The sequence below is a fragment of the Phalacrocorax aristotelis genome, chromosome 2, assembly GCF_949628215.1.
Source record: "Phalacrocorax aristotelis chromosome 2, bGulAri2.1, whole genome shotgun sequence".
Lineage (NCBI taxonomy): Eukaryota > Metazoa > Chordata > Aves > Suliformes > Phalacrocoracidae > Phalacrocorax > Phalacrocorax aristotelis.
The window spans coordinates 58,177,302-58,198,690 of record NC_134277.1 but is presented as its reverse complement, the minus strand read 5'-3'; the positions used below and the strand labels follow the sequence as shown (position 1 = coordinate 58,198,690).

Below are 21,389 nucleotides of genomic sequence, written 5' to 3'. Positions count from 1 at the left end.
GAAAAGGCTGTTGAACTTTATGCATAAACACTGTTCTCTGTCTTTTTTTTTTTTTTTCTCCTTCTTTTGTTACAGACTGTGGACTAGCATTGAATATTCAGGGAAGGCTCCCCAGAGAGATTAGGGACATGGACAGATTTTAAACAGGGCCTTAATGCATGGACACGAAAGGACAAATGTTCTAGTGGGAATACTAATGCAAATGCCCTGCTTTGGGGTCAAAATGCATTAAACAGCTGCTTGCATACTAAAGATGCTTTTAAAATCAATAGAGACCGGAAATTATAAAGTTTATAAATAGAGGTCTTGCTATTTCCTCAGTGTAGTAGCCAAAGAGAGTAAAAGTACTTCACTGACCCCCTTTGTTATAAAGCATACAACACTGCCAAGCACCAGTGCTAGAGAGATGCGCATCTATAAATCCCTTTCTGCAGGGCTCAGAATCCCAGATCCTGCTGAAACTTACTTCAGTTGTGAGTTGTCCGTGTCCTTCCTGGAGAGCCATGGGAACTGAGACTTAACAGCAATTAGAATGAGATGCTTTGACATGAGTAAACTGCCATTATCATCAGGGAAGTCCGATTACACCATTGTGGAATGTAGCCTATTGCTGTTTTTAATAAATCAACGTTAAAAGAAATGCAGTGAAGCCATTGCACAAGCAAGCAGTAACGGTACATATATTGGGCCAGCTCTGCAGCAGCTAAACTGCAGTCCAGCTGTCAAAGCCGACAACCTAGATGGATCAGCATCTGAAACTGGGTTGCATAATAGCAACAGAGCAATATCAAGCTGCGGTGCAGCTTTAATCACCACACAGTTGGTATTTATCATTAAGCTATGTGAGTATTAAAGGAAGGCTTGACAGATTTAAAATAAATGTAATGAAAAAATATTTCAGGTACCTTATATTTCTGAAACAAATATATTGCCCTACCATTGCTGTACGTTTGCCTTATGGGTCCTTCAGCCTGACTCCACATCACTTCTGAGCCCCTGCCTCTGAAATGGAAAAACGTAGCATTTGCAGTAGAGGAGTGCAGCAGTGTCTGTATAATACTTAGATCATTTAAGTTCCCATTGTGGACCACATTTCATTACCTGTGCACTTCATATGACCCATTGCTTCTATTGCCACCACCTCATGTTACAGGAATCCCTAAAAAAGCTGCCACTAAATTGAGGCCCCTTGCTTTAGATGCTGCATGCTTGCAGCTGTGGCAAGCATTTGACATATTTGAACTCCCCATTTCTTAAGCCCCATCTTAGTTTGGGGCAGAAGAAGTCTTCAGTGAGGAGCCCTGCAGTGCTGCGCTCTACAGCCTGCAACTTTTCATTGCTGCCTGCCTTCTGCACCATCCCTGTAGCTCTTTTGGCTCCTTTTTGCTTTCTGCTGATTCAGACATTTCTTTCCAACCTCACAGCTTTTCCTGGTCTGCCACTCCTAATTGTGCTCTTTAAACCATTCCATGGAGACATCTTTGCACTAAAAGTTGTTCCCAAGCTTATTCTGTGAGCTCCTTTTGAGGCTGTCTTGGGTGTATGCATCCTGTTTGCCACTTGGAAGACAGTGGTCGGGACCCACTCTGCAGCTATAAGAAATAGGTAGAACTGCAGATGCTGTCCACGGGAGATGTATTTTGGATTCTTTCAGAATGAGGTGGCCTCTCCAACCTTAGCCTTGCTCTCAGTAATTCCTGTGGTGTAACCACGCTCAACAGTTTGTGGTTTGGATGTTAAAGAGGACAATTCCCTTGGAGAACATGACTGCCGTTGACATAAATGGCAAGACTTTGTGATATCTGCATTCACACATGGCCATTAAAGCTAATTGGACAGCAAGACCAGTCAGACCCCTCTCCACAGACTAGTCCTTGTTGAAATTAATACTCTGTGAGTGCCTGAGATGGTGCCACTAGTGTTAACTAGGGTGCCCTTGCATGCCCCCTGCTCTTCCTCCGTGGCCTAAAATGCACAGATGTCTCTTCAGACGAGCACCACTGTCTTGTCTCTACTTCTCCCATGCTTGGCTGTTTCTCAGAGGTGCTTGGAGAACAGGAAATGCTAAAGGGAGGAGGCACTTTTCCAAGCTTGCAGTACGTACTTTCCCACAGAAGGCGGGATGCGCTGTACAGCCGTCTTGGTTCCTGATGGGGCTGTGCCCCCGAGTTACATGCTTCACGATGATGGATTAAAAAGGGGGGCGGGGGAGTGGTGGTGGAGGCAGACAAAAAAGCAGGAGTAAGTAGTGGAACGAACTTTCCTTAGTGTTCTTCTCTCCCAAGGGGAAGGTGAATAACGCTTGCACATGTGTCCAGAAGGTGGCACCGGCAGCCCGATCCTGCCGGCAGCTCTCCGTGCCCGGCCTGCCCAGCCCCAGCCAGGCAGTCAGGCACCACCGCACCGGCTGGAAACAGCCTCGCTAATCCGGCGTGTCAGCCTCCTTACAGGCTCTCAGCCCTTTACGACTGCAACCAAGCCTGTGCGCTCCTTGCCTGGCTCCAGGAACTCTGAGCCCACGGGAGACCGGCATGGGGGTGACCAGTAATCATAGGTGTGACTGAGATCTTGTGACTTGGATAAGCAACGGAGCCTCAGGAGGAGCAAAAGCTTTAAGCAGCGGGATCTTTACCTCCTTATTACAAAATTAGTTTTGCTGCTGAAGTGGGGAAAAACCCATCTGAATACACCGTTGAGGGTTTGTTTTTATTTTTTAAAGGATGCCTTTAAAAAACAGTAGCAGCTGCTAGTGTTGTGTGGGCACTGCTGCTCAGTTGGTAGATGTGCATTTATTGGTGTGAGTTATCACATGTGCTGGCAAGTGTTTCTCAGGTGACTTAATTCTAAATACTAAAAGAAGAGGCAGTGCGTTGTCTTCTCTGTTTGGGGGGAATCTCTGTGGCTGTGAAAGGCAGACCTGGAGCAGGGTTTTGGCAGTGTAATCTGAGGCTTTCAGCCAAGGTATGGGGTGAGGAGACACCTTGGTGCTGGAGAGCCCTCAGCTCAGCACCCCTGGGCAGTGAAGCTGGTTCGCTGCAAAGGAGGGGGGATAAAATTTTCAAGCACGCTTGAGAAGCCAGATGAGTTAGGCTTTTATGCAAGAGCGGTTCTGGCTTTTACGTTTCCTTTTTTGAGATGGAACATAGCTTTCTTAATTTAGGCAATGGTTTTCCAACCTCAGAAACCACAGGGATCCATGTTGGGTTTTGGGGATATCCTGCTCTCCATGTTGGCCAGCCTATCCCCATTTTCCCTTACTAGCATTATTGCTCTTGGTTACGAAAAAAATCCTTTCTCCCTCTTTTCTTCACCCCATCTCACCTCGGCAGGAGCCAAAAACAGTCTCCCGTGCCTGCCACACAGAGCCAGCTGCTGCAGTGGGAAGGGGAAGACAGCTGGGGAAGGTGCCAGCTGCAGCACCACTGCCAGTCCTCATCCTCTAGCCACTGCCCTCTGCTCCCTCCATGGCAGCCATTCAGTCGTGAACACAAGCAGGCGGGACAAGATACTTGAGGGAAAGCAGCAGGCTGTCTGCTCATCGTGTTCATCACTTTTGAAAAAAAAACCAACCAACAAAACAACAATCCAAAATAACCCCCAAACTCCCAAATCTGTCTTCTGTGCTGGTTCTTAGGCACAGTTTCTATTCTATTAGTTTCTATATAGTGGCATAAAATTGAAAAGCGGGCTGGAATAGACGCCGGTTATCTGGGCCCAGTGTGTTTAGTGTGTGCTTTTAGTTTAACAGTGTCCTGAAAGGACCCTTGCTCTTTATAACTCTACACTGAGCAGCTAAAAGTAACTGGTTTTAAAATACAGATAATTAATTCTCTTTAAATTTTAAAAAGGTTTTACCACTAAGGAGGAAACGTGTATGTTGAAAATAAGGAGTAGAGGAGAAATTATTCCAAGCTGTGCAATTGACTTTGCGCTGGAACAGCCTGCTTTTTCCCCAGAGCTTGTGTGCTGTTGATGACTCTTGGCATTATGCATATACAGGAAGGCAGAACATGCAGCTGGACAAGAGGGCTGCATATGGAAAGAAGATTTTTGACCTTGCAGCAGCTTCAGATGTTGCTGTTCCTTCTTATTTCTGTCCATGGCCTTTGTTTCTCATATAGTCCCTTTGCTAGACAATGTTAGGGGCTGGGCCTCTCAGTTTTTTCCCTTTTTTGTTATTGGTGTACACCACTTCTGATAGCTTCTTTATTATCTGCTCCCTGCAAGGCAAACTGCAGGGCTGCTTCCCTTCTGTAGCAGCTGTGCTGGAGAAGTGCTGATGAGGAACAAAATGGGAGCTACTGAGCAATCATTTGGAGACTGGCTATTAAAAAACAAAAAAAGCCAGCTAATTAGAGCTTAGAGGAAAAGGCAACACTTTGTGCAAAAACACCAGAAGGTAGGCCCTCCAAATCCCATATACTCCCTGTAAATAGCTATAATTAACCCCACAGTATTCAATTTATTAATTAAAATTTAATTAATATTTTCTGTCCTTGACAATCATCTTAGAGGCGGTCAGGAGAACATAGTGGCAGCTGGGTTTCCGTAGAACAGCAGTGACATTCAAGAGGGCAGAGGCACAGGAGACTCCTCTCAGTCTCCCAATTGTACCTGTGATAAAACAGAACTGAAGCGGGTCACTGGATTGCTGGCAAAGGAGGGAAGGATGTGAGTGCAGGCCCCAGTCTTTTCCTGTACACTTCCAAGCATCACCCTACAAATGCAGGTTATTTGGAAGTGTGAGAGGGAAGAATAGTGAGAAAATGAATGTTGTCATTACTTATTTGATGACACCAACAAAGGTCTGCTGTACAGCACTGTGTTTCACTTTGTTTTGATGTTCTACTTGGTGCTTTGTCTGACTAGAGTGAGCTCAGCAGAGATACCTCTCTTGAACTTCATGGGCCCCATCAAAGCAGAACAGCTATTGCTTAAAAATGCTGTGTCTGCTTTAGTAGCTTGGCACACTCCTGCTTTGCTCCAGGGATGGGTTTCCTGGTCATTCGTACTACCCATGGTCAGTATGTCAGACACCCGTCAGTGTCTGAGCTTTCTTCTGGAACAAATCCATTGGTATCCCCAAGGGGAAACGTGAGTGTCATCAACCATGTAGTTCACTCCAGGGTTTGTTCCAGACAGACAGGGTAGATGTGGAAGGCACCAAATGTATTTCCTTCAACGAGGACAGTGCTTCAGCACTATTCCAGGTTAGGCAATAGCATAATTTGTGCCCTCACCCATCCTTTTCCTAGAGCATGCAACAATTTTTTCTGGCACTGTAATGTTTTTGATGCAGCACTGCTCTGCTGGCCTGCAGCATACACCTGTTAGTATTTTCCATGCTTTGAACTGAAAAAAAAAAACCACCAAGCCCATGCATAGAAAATAACAACTGTTAGCTACAGTGTCAAGAGAGAAGGCGTGAGCATAGCACTATGCAGCATGGCTGCAGCCAGCCCACTCAGTAGGGAGCAAACCCTTAACAGTGTGGTCATGAGGCATCTGCAAAAACTGGTCCGTGGGCAAGGGTCTGCAGCATAGGCCTGGTGAGAACGGCCATGAGGTAAAGAAGGTCTTTTATTCCCAGGTTAACAGAAGGGTACAGACTGACTCAGCAAGAGAACCTACTTGGAGCATGTTGAAACCAGATCTCCCAGGTCATGGGGAAAAAGCTTTCAGTACAGAACTGTTAGACAGAAACAAGTGGGGAGAGGAGATGGGAGACAAGCACTATCATTACCACCATTTTCTTGTCTTTTCTCCACTCCTCTGAAAGCAACATGATGGGTTAGGCAGTTTTTGATAGACCTAGTGGATCAGGCCCTTCTGGTACTGAAGTGGCATGCCATTCCCAATCCTAGGGAGGCAGGTACCAAGCTGTTCAGCGCTATGAGGTCAGAAGTGCTTCTGAGCACACCCAGGAGCAGAACTGGAGGTTCCTGGTTGAACATCAGCATTAGGAAAGATGAGCGTCACAATTTGGAGTCTCTTTGGCCTCCAGGCTTTGGTGCATAACTGCAACTTTAGGACCATCACAGACCCTGCCCTTGTGGTCTCTCCTATGGTCACACAAGAAACCAGCCTCAGGCCCACCAGATCATGTGTTTGTTACATCTCCCATCCGCTCTGTGCTCCCAGGCATGGCCAACACTGAGGGGCGATGCGAGGCTAGAATGAACAAGTTCTCTACCCTTGTGGGAAAAGAAGTGCCTCTGATGCCCTGCAAAGGTGGTCATGCAAGGCTGGCCCCAGTCTGCCAGCAGCAAGGCCAGACGGGGAAAGATGAAGATACCATTGCTATTGCAATGGTTCTGTTGGATTCAGGCTGGGACACCCCATATGGCAATGTAGAGTCACAGGAACATTTAATCTGGTGTTGCCATTCAGGGTGAAATGGGCTCAATCCATTGTTATACTGTTGGTAAATCCAGGTAGATTTCAGTAGAACTGAGGGAGATGGAGCTAGATACTGAGAATCACTGCAGCCTTAATCCTGAAATGAAGCTCCAAATGAGTACAGTAATTGTCCAACAACTATTGCAACTATTGCCTGACTTTGCATGCATCATTTAGCCTTTTCTTACCTTCTTTCTTTCTTCCAATCTAGTAAAAGATTTTAATTGAATTTTTAGAAATGTACTTCCTACACCTCTCCAAAATTCACCAGCCTCTCTGACTTTCACAGAAAGAAGACTGGGGGGAAAACAAACCCCAGGCAACTCACTGCTAAGTTTTGAATTCAACATTCAGAACAACAAATACATCTAAACCATTTTTGCTTTACTGTTAGTCATTTGTACTAACCTGCAAATAAAAGGCTCAGCATTTGTTCTCATTTCTTTCCAAAATTACATTTTCCAATTCCTGGCCCTGGCCTCAGGCAGTGGATTTTTGAGGCAATCATGCCTTGATAATTAATGTTTAAAGATGAATGTTGCAACTTTTAAAACAGTGTGTTGCTGAGTAAACATCCAGCAATGCCTGGTACCAAAAAAAGAATACAAAAAATACAAGGCTTTTACTGGAACCTGCAGGTTTTGAGGACATTTTCCATAGAGCTCCCAGCTGCAGTAAGTTTGATTGCCCCTTCCTCTATGCTTGTGGATGGGGGAGACTGCCATGCTTAAAAAAAGCAGAAGAAAATAAATACCACATCTAACCTGTCAGTTATTTGTGCCACTGACTCATCACCCCAGAAAGCTTGCTGGGAATGATTAGCTCATACAGAGAGGGAGGAGACAAATCTTTGACAAATGATCTGTAGTTGTAACACGACCAGTGCCATTTTGGATTTTTGCAAATGGGCCAGAGGACAAGGGATGGAGTGGGAGCAGAAGAAGGGGTAAAAATGGAAGATGGGGGGGGGGCAAAGTATGGTCAGAAGTTCCCTTTCTATTTCATGTCACTTCATTTATCCCAGGTCTACCTTTTCTCTGTAGAAGCCACAGCTTCCAGTCTGTCACTAAGCCAGTTGGTTTTACCTGTGATAGCAGCATATCCTACACACGGCCTCTGTATGTGACACCAAGTGCTCCTCAGTAGCGTTATCTGAATCTCTCATTGCAGCACTTTTTGGTGCTTTAGAAATTAAGTTACAGTATCATCCCTTTCTAACAGAAACCCGTAGCAACTGAAAAGTGGGAAAATCAGCAATTTCAGCATTTCAGGAAGGGGGAAGGGTAGTCTGTATTGAGACTGCCTCCTTAATTTAGGCATCTGACTTGGGCATTGCAATCCTGATTCAGACCTTTTGGAAGACACACCTCATGCCTAACATTTCCCAATCGGTTGGCACGAGGCAGCTGCCTCTTCATCTGAGACTCCTAAGACAGGAAAAGTGGGAAAGTACTGATGTGGTCTTGTGAGTGGTTTCTGGCAGGATGGTCACACTCTGCCACCTCTAGAGGGGTCTGGCCATGCCAGGGACGCCATACTGCATCCACTGGTTTGGTACAACCCCTTCCAATCTGATCTCTTAGTGCTGTTTCTCATACACTGAAGCCTTTCCTGGTCTGGCAGAGGCCAGTAACGAAATCCTAAACAGATCAACTGGAACAGAATACTTATTTGGGCTAGTTTTCCTTTTTATTTTTTCCTTTCCTCTTCTTTTCTACCTTCCAGAAAAGTGAAGGAAATTCCCAATCCAACACACAACTGGCAGGCTGGCAAACCAAGTTCAGAGCAGGTGCTTTGGTCTTTGTTACTCTTCAGTGTCCTTCCTGCTCAGAAGAAACCAAAACCCAAAGAGCTCCTGGAAGAAGGGCTCCAGGTGTCTGATTCTGCAATTAAGTGTGAAAATGGAACCTCCCAAACAGTCTTGCTTTTCTGGAAGTGAAATTCAGGCTCTAAGAAAGATTAGTAAGAGAAACATTCAGCACTAGTCATGCTCATTTGGGTAACAGGCAAGTTTCTGCCTGTGCTCACTTCTAGTATTCATTACGAATGTGTATTAGTGACTTCCTGAGCAGTAATCCCAGCTGAATAATAAATGAAATATTGCCTTCTGCTTTAATAATTTCCTGTTCTTTTAGCATTGTTACATTAACTGGGTACCCAGTGGTTGGCTTTTTATTATCCATTGCTTTAGTTATCTGCCCAGACTGCTGATCCTAAAAGTATTAAGCTAATTTTTAGACTATTTTGCTGTTGAAGCATAGTGGTTTTTAATTCTTTGGGTTTTTTTGCTCCCTTAAAAGTTTTCCAGTAAAGATGAGGACCTATTTGTACTAAAATTAAGCTTGTCCAAAATAGCTTGCTTGTGTGTTTTCTGTTGATTTTTCACAGATCCTTTGAAAAACAGAGGTCCAGGGAGCACTACTGCAGGCTACAGGGTGCTTCAGTTACACTTCATGGCACAGATCATTCAGCATTTTGCTAAATTGAAGCTTAGAGTCCTATGGAATGGAAAATACTTTGGGAGTAAAAGCAGTGTGTTTTTCAAGGAATGTTTAATCCTAAACAGATCATTAAAATGGAGTGAAATAAAGACTCTGCTACAGCTAATGAAAAGATTTTGTTCAGCTCAGTGGGCTCCCAAACAGACAGAGATAATATGCTTGCCCTTGCTAACAGTATTCATTTAGCTGCGTTTCCTTTCCTAATCTGGGAATTAGATTTCCTTCTCCATTGTTTGTATAGAAATACTAAAACTACTCAAGAAGATCATGTAGGAGCCACTGTGTTTAGAAGAAGGAGCTGCATTTGAATAGAAGATACCTCCAAGCTTCATGTTCAGCCATTTACCTTTAGTCAAAATGAACATCTTTACCATGCTTTTGAGCTGATGCCCTACAACCGACCATACCATTCTACTGCACACACTGCCTTGCTGCAGCGAGCATCTGTAGAAGAGCCCACATAAAAAAACAACAACCAGCTGTCTTACGTGCCAGTTCACACAGAATTACAGAATGGTAGAAGTTGGAAAGAACCTGTGGAGATCATCTCATCCAACCCCTTTGCTTGAGCAGGGACGCCTACAGCAGGGGGCACAGGACCATGTCCAGACAGGTTTTGAATATATCCAGGGAAGGAGACTCCACAACCTCTCTGGGAAGCCTGTTTCAGTGCTCTGTCACCCTCACAGTAAAGTTTTTCCTCATATTCAGGTGGAACTTCCTGTGTTCCAATTTGTGCCCATTGCCCCTTGTCCTGTTGTTGGGCACCACTGGAAAGAGTCCTGCCCCATCCTCTTGACACCCACCCTTCAGGTATTTCTAAGCATGGATAAGATCCCCCCTCAGTCTTCTCTTCTCAGGCTAAACAAACCCAGGTCTCTCAGCCTTTCCTCATAAGAGAGATGCTCGAGTCCCCTGATCATCTTTGTAGCTCCCCCCTCTGGACTCTCTCCAGTAGTTCCATGTCTTTCTTGAACTGGGGAGCCCAGAACTGGATGCAGTACTCCAGATGAGGCCTCACTAGGGCAGAGTAGAGGGGGAGGATAACCTCCCTCAACCTGCTGGCCACACTCCTTTTAATGCACCCCAGGATACCGTTGACCTTTTTGGCCACAAGGGCACAGTGCTGGCTCATGGTCAATTTGCCACGAATGTCCACCAGCACTCCCATGTCCTTCCCAGCAGAGCTCCTTTCCAGCAGGTCAACCCCCAGCCTGTACCGGTGCATGGGGTTGTTCCTCCCCAGGTGCAGGACCTTACACTTGCTCTTGTTGAATTTCATTAGGTTCCCCTTGGCCCAGCTCTCCAGCCTGTCCAGGTCTCGCTGAATGGCAGCACAGCCTTCTGGTGTGTCAGCCACTCCTCCCAGCTTGGTATTGTCAGCAAACTTGCTGACGGTACACTCTATGTATTTGTCCAGGTCACTGATGAATATGTTGAACAGCCTGGACCCAGCACAGACCCCCGGAGAGCACTGGTAGTTACAGGCCTCCAACCAGACCCTGCGCTGTTGATCATGACCCTCTGAGCTCTGTTGTTGATTAAGTTCTCAATCCACTTCACTGTCCTTTCATCTAACCCACACTTCCTAAGCTTACCTATGAGGTTGTTAAGGGAGATGGTGTTGAATGCCTTGCTGAAGTCGAGACATACAACATCCACTGCTGTCCCTTCATCTTCCCAGCCAGTCACACCATCATAGAAGGCTATCAGGTTGGTGAAGCATGATCTCCCCTTGGTGAATATATGCTGCTTATGATAACCTTCTTTTCCTCTACACGCCTGGAGATGACCTCCAGGGTGAACTGTTCCATCACCTTTCTGGGGCTGGAGGTGAGGCTGACTGGCCTATAGTTTCCCAGGTCCTCCTCTTGCCCTTTTTGAAGATTGGAGTGACATTGGCTACCTTCCAGTCCTCGGGTACCTCTCCTGTCATCCATGACCTTTCAAAGATGATGGAGAATGGCTTGGCAAGAGCATCTGACAGCTCCCTCAGCACTCATGGGTGCATCCTATCAGGGCCCATGGATTTGTGAGGATCCAGTTTGCCTAAATGATCTCCAACCCAATCCTCCTCAACCAAGAGGAAGTCTTCCTTTTTCCAGATTTTCCCTCCCTCCTCTGGGGGCTGGGATGCCCGAGGGCCAGCCTTAGCAGTAATGACTGAAGCAAGAAAGGCATTCAGTAACTCTGCCTTGTCTGCATTCTGTGTCACCAATGCCCTACCTCGTTTAGCAGCAGGCCCACAGTTTCCCCACTGAAACAGCGAGGATTATTTAATTTTTCAAGAATTTTCACTTTCAATTAACATTCTAATGAATCTGATATAATTATATCATATAATATATTATATAATTAATCTATCTATGTAGATATATATATCACATATACCATATAATAGTAAAATGGCTGGTCAATATTGAACACTGAACGGTACTGAAATACTACTGATGTATTTGAAGAAGATCTTCTTGTTATCCTTGACATCCCTTGCCAGATTTAGTTCCAAGAGGGCCTTGGCCTTCCTTGTTGCATGTCTGCATACCCTGACAACATTCCTATGTTCCTCCCAAGTACCCGGTCCCTTTTTCCACATACTGTAAAGCTCCTCCTTCCATTTCAGTTTCTCTAGAAGCTCTTTGCTCATCCATGCGGATCTCCTGGCTCCTTTGCTTGACTTCTTCCTCATAGGGATGCACCGATCTTGAGCTTGGAGGAAGTGCTCCTTGAATATTAACCAGCTCTCTTGGACGCCCCCTACCTTCTAGAGCCCTAGCCCATGGGATTCCTCCAAGCAGGTCTTTGAAGAGGCCAAAGTTGGCTTTCTTGAAGTCCAGGGTTCTAATCCTACTTGTTGCCCTGCTTTTACCATGCAGGATCCTGAACTGCACCATCTCACGGTCATTGCAGCCAAGGCTACCCCGAACCCTCACATCCTCAACCAGGCCTTCTTTGTTTAAGGTCTAGCAGCACATCTCGCCTCGTTGGCTCTTCCACCACCTGTGTCAAAAGTTATCCTTGATGCTTTGCAGGAACCTCCTGGATTGTGCACACCTCGCCATGTTGCTTTTCAGAGAAATATCAGGATGATTGAAGTCCCCCACGAGAACCAGGGCCTGAAATTGTGAGGCTACTTCCAGCTGCCTGTAGAAGGCCTCATCAACTTCCTCTTCCTGATAAGGTGGCCTGTAACAAAAGCCCACAACAGTGTCACCCATATTTGCCTGCCCCTTGATTTTTACCCATAAACTCTCAACTCGTTCTTCCTCCACCCCTAGGCAGAGCTCGATGAATTCCAGTTGTTCCCTCATATAAAGAGCAACTCCCCCACCTTGCCTTGCTGGCCTGTCTTTCCTAAAACGTATTTAGCCATCCATGACAGCATTCCAGTTGTGCATGCTATCCCACCATGCCTCTGTAATTGCAATGAGATCGTGGCCCTGCAACTGCACACCGATCTCTAGTTCCTCCTGTTTATTCCCCATGCTGTGTGCGTTGGTGTACAGCCATTTCAGGGAGGTACTTGAGCATGCAGGTTTCCCTGGAGGGGTGCACGAGGATCCACTAGAGCCGTACACACCCTTGAGGTGGTTGGTCTTCTGACTGCCATCTCATGAGGCATCTAAGGCACCTTGGTCGCTGCTCTGGTTGGCCTGGCTTATTCCCCCATTGGATATGATGGCTTTAGCATTGCCACTTTGGACCCTGCCGTGCATGTGTTCACACAGGTGAGCATGCATATTAAGCCATCCAAGTTTATAAACAAGGCTCCATTCCCAGCTTATTCCAAACACTTTCCCCACACTTAACATTGTTCTTACATTGCCTACTTGGAAGTCTATGGACCTGAACTGGACAGGCTCCCAGCACCTTCAGGTGTCTCTGGACCAGACTTCAATTGGTACATTTTATCTAGAGGACGTTTTGAAAGACATATGACTGTTGACTTCCAAGGCCATTTCATAAGGACCAGGACTCGTAAAGAAGCAAGCAGAGGCACAGAGCAATTTGATCAGGGGTACAGTCACCTAAGTATCAGGGATGAGGGTAAAATTTATGGATCTGGCTTTCTACTTGTACCAGAGCATAACTTGCTGTCTTTTTTTTGTTTTCTCTTTTGCTCTTTCTCCTTACTTCTTCACTGTTAGAATTAAAATGGCCAAGGTGATTTATGCTCCAAATTCCTTTTCTTGTTCTGAAACCAGCAATGAACACTGTAGGTTTTTCTGAAGGAAAACCTTTCACTAAAGGTGCCACATGCTACAGTTTTCTTTCTAGGAGCATGGGATAGGAAGAAAAAAAGCTCCATTAGTGACCCTTTTGCTATGTAACCTTTCCTTAAAATGCCAGCAACTGAGCTTCCACAGAGAGAACAACAAATATTGAAAGAGGAATGTGAAGGACATTATGAAAGAAGAAAGCAAGAAAAGGGATGTGCTCAGACAAGTTTCTCAGGAAAGGTGATGTAATATGTACTGTAGAAAATCCTAGTGGTTGACATAACTTACTCTCTTTCTGAGTAGCTGTGACTGCCAGCAGGCTGGGAGAAACAAAAAATACAGCTGGGAATACAACTGAGCAGACTATTCTGTCCGAAAGAAACATAGTAGGTGTAAAACTTGTTTTCAAAAGATGTCATTGACGTTTAATTGAAAAGTGTCCTATTAATTAAGGCTGAATAACCAGTGATTGAAAGTCTCATTTCTGTTGGGGCTGTTCACGGTGATACTGTAACATTAACGCCTGCATGCTGGGGGTACTCAAGGGGCTGCTGTTGGGATGCCATGGTATGCAGTTCTGTTAGAAGCACACAGTCCCATTCCTAGACTTTAGCAGATGTTTAGCAAGTTTTTTAACAGGTGTCTTGAAAATTGCCTGGCTTTGTATTGACTGACTTACACATATTTCAGCCTGGATTCCCACAGAAATGACTGTTCTTGGCATGTGTGTTGTGCGTGTGTCTGCGTCCATGTACATACAGTTTGGGAACCTCCTTCCCTGTTATAACAGACCTGACAGAGAGGCACAGGGTTCTTGAGATACTGAAGATATTAGAATTTTGTGGAAGCAGGTGGCTGGGTACTGAAGAGGGTCTGGACCTTCTCTGCAGGAGAGGCTGCAGGGAACTGTGCTCTCAGTTGGCCTTGGAGACTCCAAGAGGCCCAAATCTGGAGGATTCTAGGTTTTCTTATTCCAATTCTTGCAGAGCTTACTATTTTAAAGATCTTGGCTGCAGCCTGCAATGTTTTATCTTTAAAAACACTGGCTCCTGTACATTGTTCCTCCTGGTACATGTACAGAGCAAAATGCTGCACATGCAGAGACTGGTAAACACAAAGTGTCATTAGAAGAAGGAATGTATCTGTTCTCAGGTAGGCTAGTTCATAAGAATTGGATAAGCTGGTAAACCAAAAGCCCCAGCACATGGACTGTTGTGGATTTATTAATAATTACCAATAGAGGAAGAGCTGTACAGGAGGAATGTCTATTATGAAAATGATATTTAGCTGTAGGACTGTTCCCTTCTTTTTACAAATACTGCTAGCAGTGTTCAGACAGCCAGCAGGCATGGTTCATGCAAAAGAATGCATGGTTATTTTCATAAGATTTTTGTGAATAAGGTCAGACAAAGCTGCAGGAGATCCCTAATGTTTTTGGTGGGACTGCTGTCATGTGAAAATGTCATGTGCTAACTTCTCGCTTTACTGTAAATTGGTTATAAGGAAAACAGAGGCAGTAGGACTGACAGTACTAGATGTCTTGGAGTGGGAGGTTGAGGAATGAGGGATGCTGTTGAATTCTTAGGAATGTCTGAATATTATTCCTCTGCCTCTGATGCATACCCACTCCTTTGCATTTTCTCTTTTGTTCTAGGTGGAGTCTGGATAAGAGCCGTCAGGAGAGGTTTTTAGCTGGATTGAGGCTACCAAGTGATAGCGATCTGGAACCACCGTTTTAGAGGAGTGGCACCAAAAAGCCTGTTATGCCTAGTGCTTTACAGGACAAATAAGACTCCCTGCTTCCTCAGCTGTCTAAAAATCAAGCCATAGATACTGAGCTTCAATCTGAAAACGGTAAGTCAGGCCTCAGAAGCCTGCATCATTGCACAATTGAATTTAAAATAGTTACAGTTATCAGCCTATCATACAACTGTTTTAAACCAAGCCAGGGGAAAAATCACTAGAGCACATTGCTGTGTAGCTGACACTCACATTTCCAGATCTCTTCCTGTTGTACTAAAACTACAGTTGATGGGGTCTCGTTAGTACACCCTAGCACTGTGCTGACAAAGGGTTGTAAGAACTCCCTCAGTTATAGCAGTGCTGAGGCTGGAAAACTGCAGTGGATCACTGGAAAAGCACTGCCTACTGCCAAAACCAGTCTTGCTTCGTGGCCATGACAAAAGCTCAAGATTTCTTGCTACAACTTCAGCTTAATTCCTAAACTGGAAAATACAGAAGCTGGCCAGTTACTTAACCAAATAAAGTGGCAGTTTGCTTTTTCTACTATGGTAATAAAACAAGGATCAGAAAGAGCTTACAGATCAAAGCAACATATCCCTAAAGATACAGTATCCCCAAAGGTTACTATATCCCTAAAAAGACAGTAACCTTTCCAAAACCTCTTTATTCAGGATACAGTATCCTAAAGTATCCCTTCAGGTTACTGTATTCCTAAAGATACAGCAACCTTTCACAAACCTTATCTTGGTTTTTTGTTGCAATTTGCTGGGCTCCATTTAAGAGAAAGTTTCCCCCAACTAAAACCTTGGTGGCTAGAGGGATGGGAGAGGAAGGGCAGTGTAACTGGCTGCTCTCCTTTTGCATGGCGATGAAAACCAGCTGGTTGTTCCATTTGGCCTTTAGGCCAGGATTTGATAAAAATTTGTTCCTCTGCTGTTCCCACTAAATCCTTTCTGGTGTCACACTCCCATATGGACCCCTTTCCCATTCCCACATAACCCCCATGCATACTCTTGCTTCTTTGTAAAAGTCTATTTGTGGCTTGAAAAGCTCATATCAAAACCAAAGCTATTTAAATCTCTTGTGATTTCTTATATTTATTCTTTTGGCATCTGAGCACAGTTGCTAAAAGTCTGAGAATTGTTGCTGCTTCCATTTGAATTTCTTCCCCTTCTCACCCCTAAACCAGGTGACATTTTTAGCTTCAAATTGTGTAGCAGGGATCATGTTAAACATCAGGTCTGAGAGAAATAGGAAACATCATGATGGGGCTGCAGCTTTAGGTGCTGCAAACAGCCCAACTCTCCCTATTAAAAATCAATCACTTTTTTGGTTTAAAGTGTGAACAGTCCATCCAAGAGCTACAAGAAGTCCGTTTTCTGGGTGATGGAATGTATGCCTGCCTAGTTTGCTTCCTATTAGGTTATTAATGCTTACTGCATCTGTAACTGCTGGTTATTGAAGGAAGGACTTAACTTTCTACCAGAATCATGGGACTAATTAAAACATTGCCATTAACATTTAATGAGAAAGTTGTTACTTTCCCCAATAAACTGACTTAGGCTTTTAGTCCCATAAAGCACAAATGGCACATACTGAATCATAGTTAACAAGCGGATTTTGGGGAAAACACAGTTAAGAGGTGTGCAGCTTGTTGCATGTTAAAAGTGGTTGGTTGCTTTCCTACTTTCCCCACCAGTACTGGATATTATATATGCTAAATAGTATTAATCTCTCAGCAAGGCATTCAGACCTTGTAGGACCAGTTCTTTCTTCCAGTAAGACCTTTGCATCATAAAATGGCCCAGACAAAACATCCCCAGGGGAAAATCCCATGCTTATAGGAACTTCCGAGCCAGGGAAGAGCACCATTGCCTGCCTAACTGCTTGTCTCGTGTAGAGGAGAATGGCCTTTTTTGAAAGGAAAGGCCAACACACGAAGAACAAATAGAACACTTGAGGTTGTGTCTAATGGATCCAAATATTAAGGGCAGGAAAGGAGGAAGTTTTGCTTCTCTTCTGTGCCATCCTCAGGCAGAGCAGCAGATCTGGTAAATTTTAGCTCTGTATATCAGCCAATTCTGCTGTCTTATTGTTGGTACATACACGCAGTAAGCTACCCAATTCTGTCTTCTCTGGTACCAAGTTATACCTCATTTAAAGTGACTGGATTTACACTGAAGAAATGTCACATGAGCAGAGTAAGATTTTGAGACTATGGGTCCTCATTACTAATGTTATGAAAGTTAGAAAAAATACCCCAAGCCATTTCACAGTGCATTTACAGAGAGAATGGTAAGAGCAGTGAATAGTGCATTTTATTCCAAATGTTTCATTTAACAAAGATTAAATATGCATCTGAATACTGCCACTTTGAGGTACATTCCTAATCTGGCTTTGCTCTTTTTTATAGCTGCATAAATCAAGACTTATTCTACTGAAGTCAGCAAAGTCATTACCCTGTATTAAGCTCAAAAGAGAGCGAATCTGCTTTTCACCTCTACAGCAAATCCCATTCAATTCAGTATGAATACAACAGAACGTTTAAGTGCAATGCAAGAACAGAACCAATTGGTAAATCTGTGCCCTAAATTCAGTACAGAGTTCTTAGGCTGAATTTTCATCTGACTGCTCTTGAACATTGCGGCACTAAATCTCCTTTTCCTGCAGTGTAATCTAGTTTCTTTTCCCCAGAAAGAATTATATTTTTCTTTCTGTAAACAGAGGCCACTTGAAACACATGGTTGTCTTGTAAGCAAAAACCTCAAACACTGTAGCTTGTATATATATATTAAAAAACAACAATCCACAAACTTCTGTTTTGAAGATAAATGCAGTTTTTAAGTCTATCAGCATTTTTTATTCCATACCAGTTTTCTGCATAGTGGAACATACACACCCTTAGGAGGGTAACAACTATGATAAGTCGTTAAAAAACAAATTATCTAGGAATGCAATTTTTTCCATTATGAAAGTGGCTTGTCATATATTAGTGAAATGAGTTAGTCACATAGCACGCCTTTCACAACCTCAAAATAATTATATTATGGCCCATACGTTCCCATGTGTAACAGGAGCAGCTCTCCTCTTTGTACATACACCACTATCACTCCACAGTTTCTGATTATGTTTTATTCATATGTAATCATAAATCAGTCCAAAGCCTAAAACTAACCAAACCAGTTCATATTTCTGGCATGACCTATTCTATTTGCACGTCTTTCCAGATCAAAAAATTTCTTGTTGTGATATGGAAAGATTCCAGGTACGTGGTGTTCAACAGGAAGTTGACAGGATGACATTTAGGAGATGTATGTGTGGGGAAGGGAGGAAAAGCAACAGGGAGAGAAAGGCACATTTGCTTTTGACCCACTCAGTAGAAGGAAATAAACTGAGCAAGAGCTACCCAGTTCATCCTTTGATTTAGCACTCTGCTTTCTGGGACTGTTCAGAGCAGAGAAGGCTCAAGGGGGATCCCATCAATGTATGTAAATACCTGAAGGGAGAGTGTGAAGAAGAGGGAGCCAGGCACTTTCCAGTGGTGCCCAGTGACAGGACCAGCGGCAACGGGCACAAACTGAAATACAGGAGGTGCCGTTTGAACACCAGGAAACACTTTTTGACTGTGAGGGTGACTAAGTGATGGCACAGGTTGCACGGGGAGGTTGTGGAGTTTCCATCCTTGGAGATACTCAAAAGCCATCTAGACATTGTCCTTGGCAACTGGCTGTAGGCGACCCTGTTTGAGCAGGGGGGTTGAACAAAGTGACCTCCAGGGGTCCCTTCAGGCCTCAACCCTTCTGTGATACAGTGATGCTACTTTGGTCTCTTGTCAGTGAGAAAGTGAAGTACCTCATTTGCTTGGTGACTCCCTTCAATCAGGAACAGAAAATTTCAGAAATGCAAAGGGTGCTCCAGCAGCCAGGAGCTCTGGAAGGAACCCCAACAAGCATGTAGAGTTTGCAGTGGGGAGGAATGAAATGCCTGGGGGGTCAAGATGGGCAACATCTGGCAAATTAACAGAAACAAAGCAGGAGTGCAAGAATTACATATTACTTCCACTTCAGTCACTCCCAGCAACGTTCCTATCCTTTTTGTTTCGGAGAAGGAGAGCTGTGACGTAACTAGTAAATATACTTCCAGTGTCACCTGATGACTACAGCTTTGTGCCAGTGGCATTGGGAGCATAGGAGGGATACTGAGAACTACTGCGAAAGGACTTGTCATGTGCAAAAGCAAAGCAGAGAAATCTGGATGCCTGAATTTTATTACATTTAATTTCAGTGCAGGCTACTGAAGCCTTGGTGGTTTCTGGAGTTATAATCATGTATTTCAGACTGATTTACCATGTCATTCTCGTGCACAGGATGAAGATAAGCACATCAAGGGGTCCTTAGGTCCAGGAGTTTTGCAGTGCCAGTTGCTAGTGCTGGAAGCTGCAAGACTTAGCTCTGGCCATAGACAAGAATACCAGGCTTTGGGGCTGCACTGGGGGAAACATAGAAAAAAGGATCACACACCTTCTTCATCCCCTGTGACTAGCTTGCCTTCTTTTATGCCAGCTCTCCTGTACGCTAAGGAGTAGCTGAGCTGGACTTAACGCAGTGGTGAGCAGCAGAAAATATTAGAATGCAAGTTCAGTACCAGGCTCAACACTGCCTTTTCTCAGAACATCCCTTACTGGAACGGCTTCCTGTCAGCATGGCAAGACAAGGTGCATTTAAGTATTAATTAAGTACACTTAGCAAAAGGGCAGGATAGAGGAGGCCAAAACTTTCATAAACATGAAGTCTGTAATGCTAAGCTGAATTCAAGCAAAAGTGCAGAACTTTCAAACCATACTTTGCACATTGGGGCAACCCTGACAAGCAAGATACAAAAGTGCAATTGCAGCTTTAATGTAGAAGTAGCAAGTTTCTGTCTGTCATACTGAAAATACAACATCCTGCCAAGTTACGAAAAAAGGCATTTTTTCATACTCTGCAGTAGACAGCCCTGTTAAATAATAATGCCTTCATCTTTTGGTGGTGCTGTTGGAAGTGGAGAAGGAGCTCTTTTCACATCTTGCTCTATTATGCCTCCACTTCTAATAAATACAAGAGCCTGCAGCTCAAAAGCTCTGTGCTGAAGTGCCTGGGATTCTCTAACGGAGACCTCAGAGAAGCAGTACTGGGATTAACGTATTGTTTTGCCCAGACATATACAAGTGTATTGCAGAAGGCACTATGCAAATAGTGTTCACAGAGTTTATAATTTCCTGTTGGAACAGCAAAGAAAAGAAGGTCATTGATTTAAACCAGAGAATACAAATGATTTCCTGCCCACAAAGCTGCCAAATGCTTGGAGTTATTGATTTTTTTTTCCTCCCTGCTGCTAACCAAACACTTATGGTCCTGTCATGGGCATCATCAGCTTATTGACTAAGTAAACATAACCCATTAAGCTGAACATTTTAAAAATAATAGAAAATTACAGTGGCTATAGTAAAAAAACCTGCATTACAAAAAAATAAAAATAAAAATAAAAAGGAAAGAAAAAACAGTTCCTGAAGTTAATTAACTTTTATGTAGATTCCAGTTTCTGGAATTTAGGTTTGCATCCAAAAGAGAGAGAAAGGAATAAATTGAAAGAGGACTGGGGGAAAAAAAAACCCTTTCCTAAAGAAGCCAAAAAGGAAGGGGTGCAGGAGAGTCAGTACTTCAAATTTTAAGACCCCCAGGAAAAGAATAAATTAGTGCAAAATTGAGATTGAAAGGTAGGAAGGTATGGCAGCAGCATGGTAAAGGCATGCTTTTATTTATTTATTTGCTTATTAGCAGCAGGAGGTCTGTACTGTTGTCTGAACATTTTTTTTAAGCCAGAGCTGAGCACAGCTGATGCCTGGTCTCGGAACATGTCAGTTTGAAGATAGCACGTACGGTATTAATAAATGTAGAACAATACTTGCTGTCAAGTTGGTTACAAGGCAGTAGTTCACTGAAGGGGGCCTGACAATGTCAAAAAGCATTAGACCAGAGCCAGCAAATGCTTTATACACTACAGCTGAACCCAAAAGATGAATTGATGCCCTGGATCTGACTTTAAGGCATCTGTCTGCTCTGGAGATCGTGTGTTTGTCTGAAGAAACAAGGAAACAAGTTGCTTTTCTCTCCTCCAGCCGTCTGCCTACACATGGAAAGCAAGGAACAAGACGCAAGGGACCAAATTGTAGTGTGTTGTAAATGGACAGGGTTGCCTTGCAGACAAAATAATCTTCAAAAGTAAGAGCACATGCTCAGGAGAAGTGTTTAGAGGCAACTTGGAACAGCAGGGAGACAGCTACCAGGCTGGGACACTGCAGAGAGGACTGGCTTTCCCCTGGGACTGGCTGGTGCAGGTGCAGCTGCTGGCTTCCCTGGCCAAGAGCCTCGTGGCCCTTTGGCGTGAGAGCTAGCAGTGAGAGAAGAGCCAGCTGGAAGAGACACCGGAAGGGAAGTAAACAAGCAGATTACAAAGTGATGAAAAATAAGGGTATCAGCCTTCTACA

At 44.1% G+C, this 21,389-nt stretch overlaps 1 protein-coding gene across 6 annotated transcripts in view; it reads left to right on the top strand.

Annotated features, from left to right (window-relative positions):
- The window catches only part of COA1 (cytochrome c oxidase assembly factor 1), a 55,301-nt gene that overhangs the window by 16,083 nt on the left and 17,829 nt on the right, over window positions 1–21,389 (top strand). For 5 of the 6 annotated variants that reach the window (XM_075083732.1, XM_075083736.1, XM_075083737.1 and 2 more), the window contains one exon: window positions 14,775–14,974. The gene's annotated coding sequence lies outside the window, so the exon portion shown is untranslated. Of the gene's footprint in view, window positions 1–13,250; window positions 13,361–14,774; window positions 14,975–21,389 lie in introns of those variants that run through there. The other variant, XM_075083740.1, reaches the window with a different exon arrangement.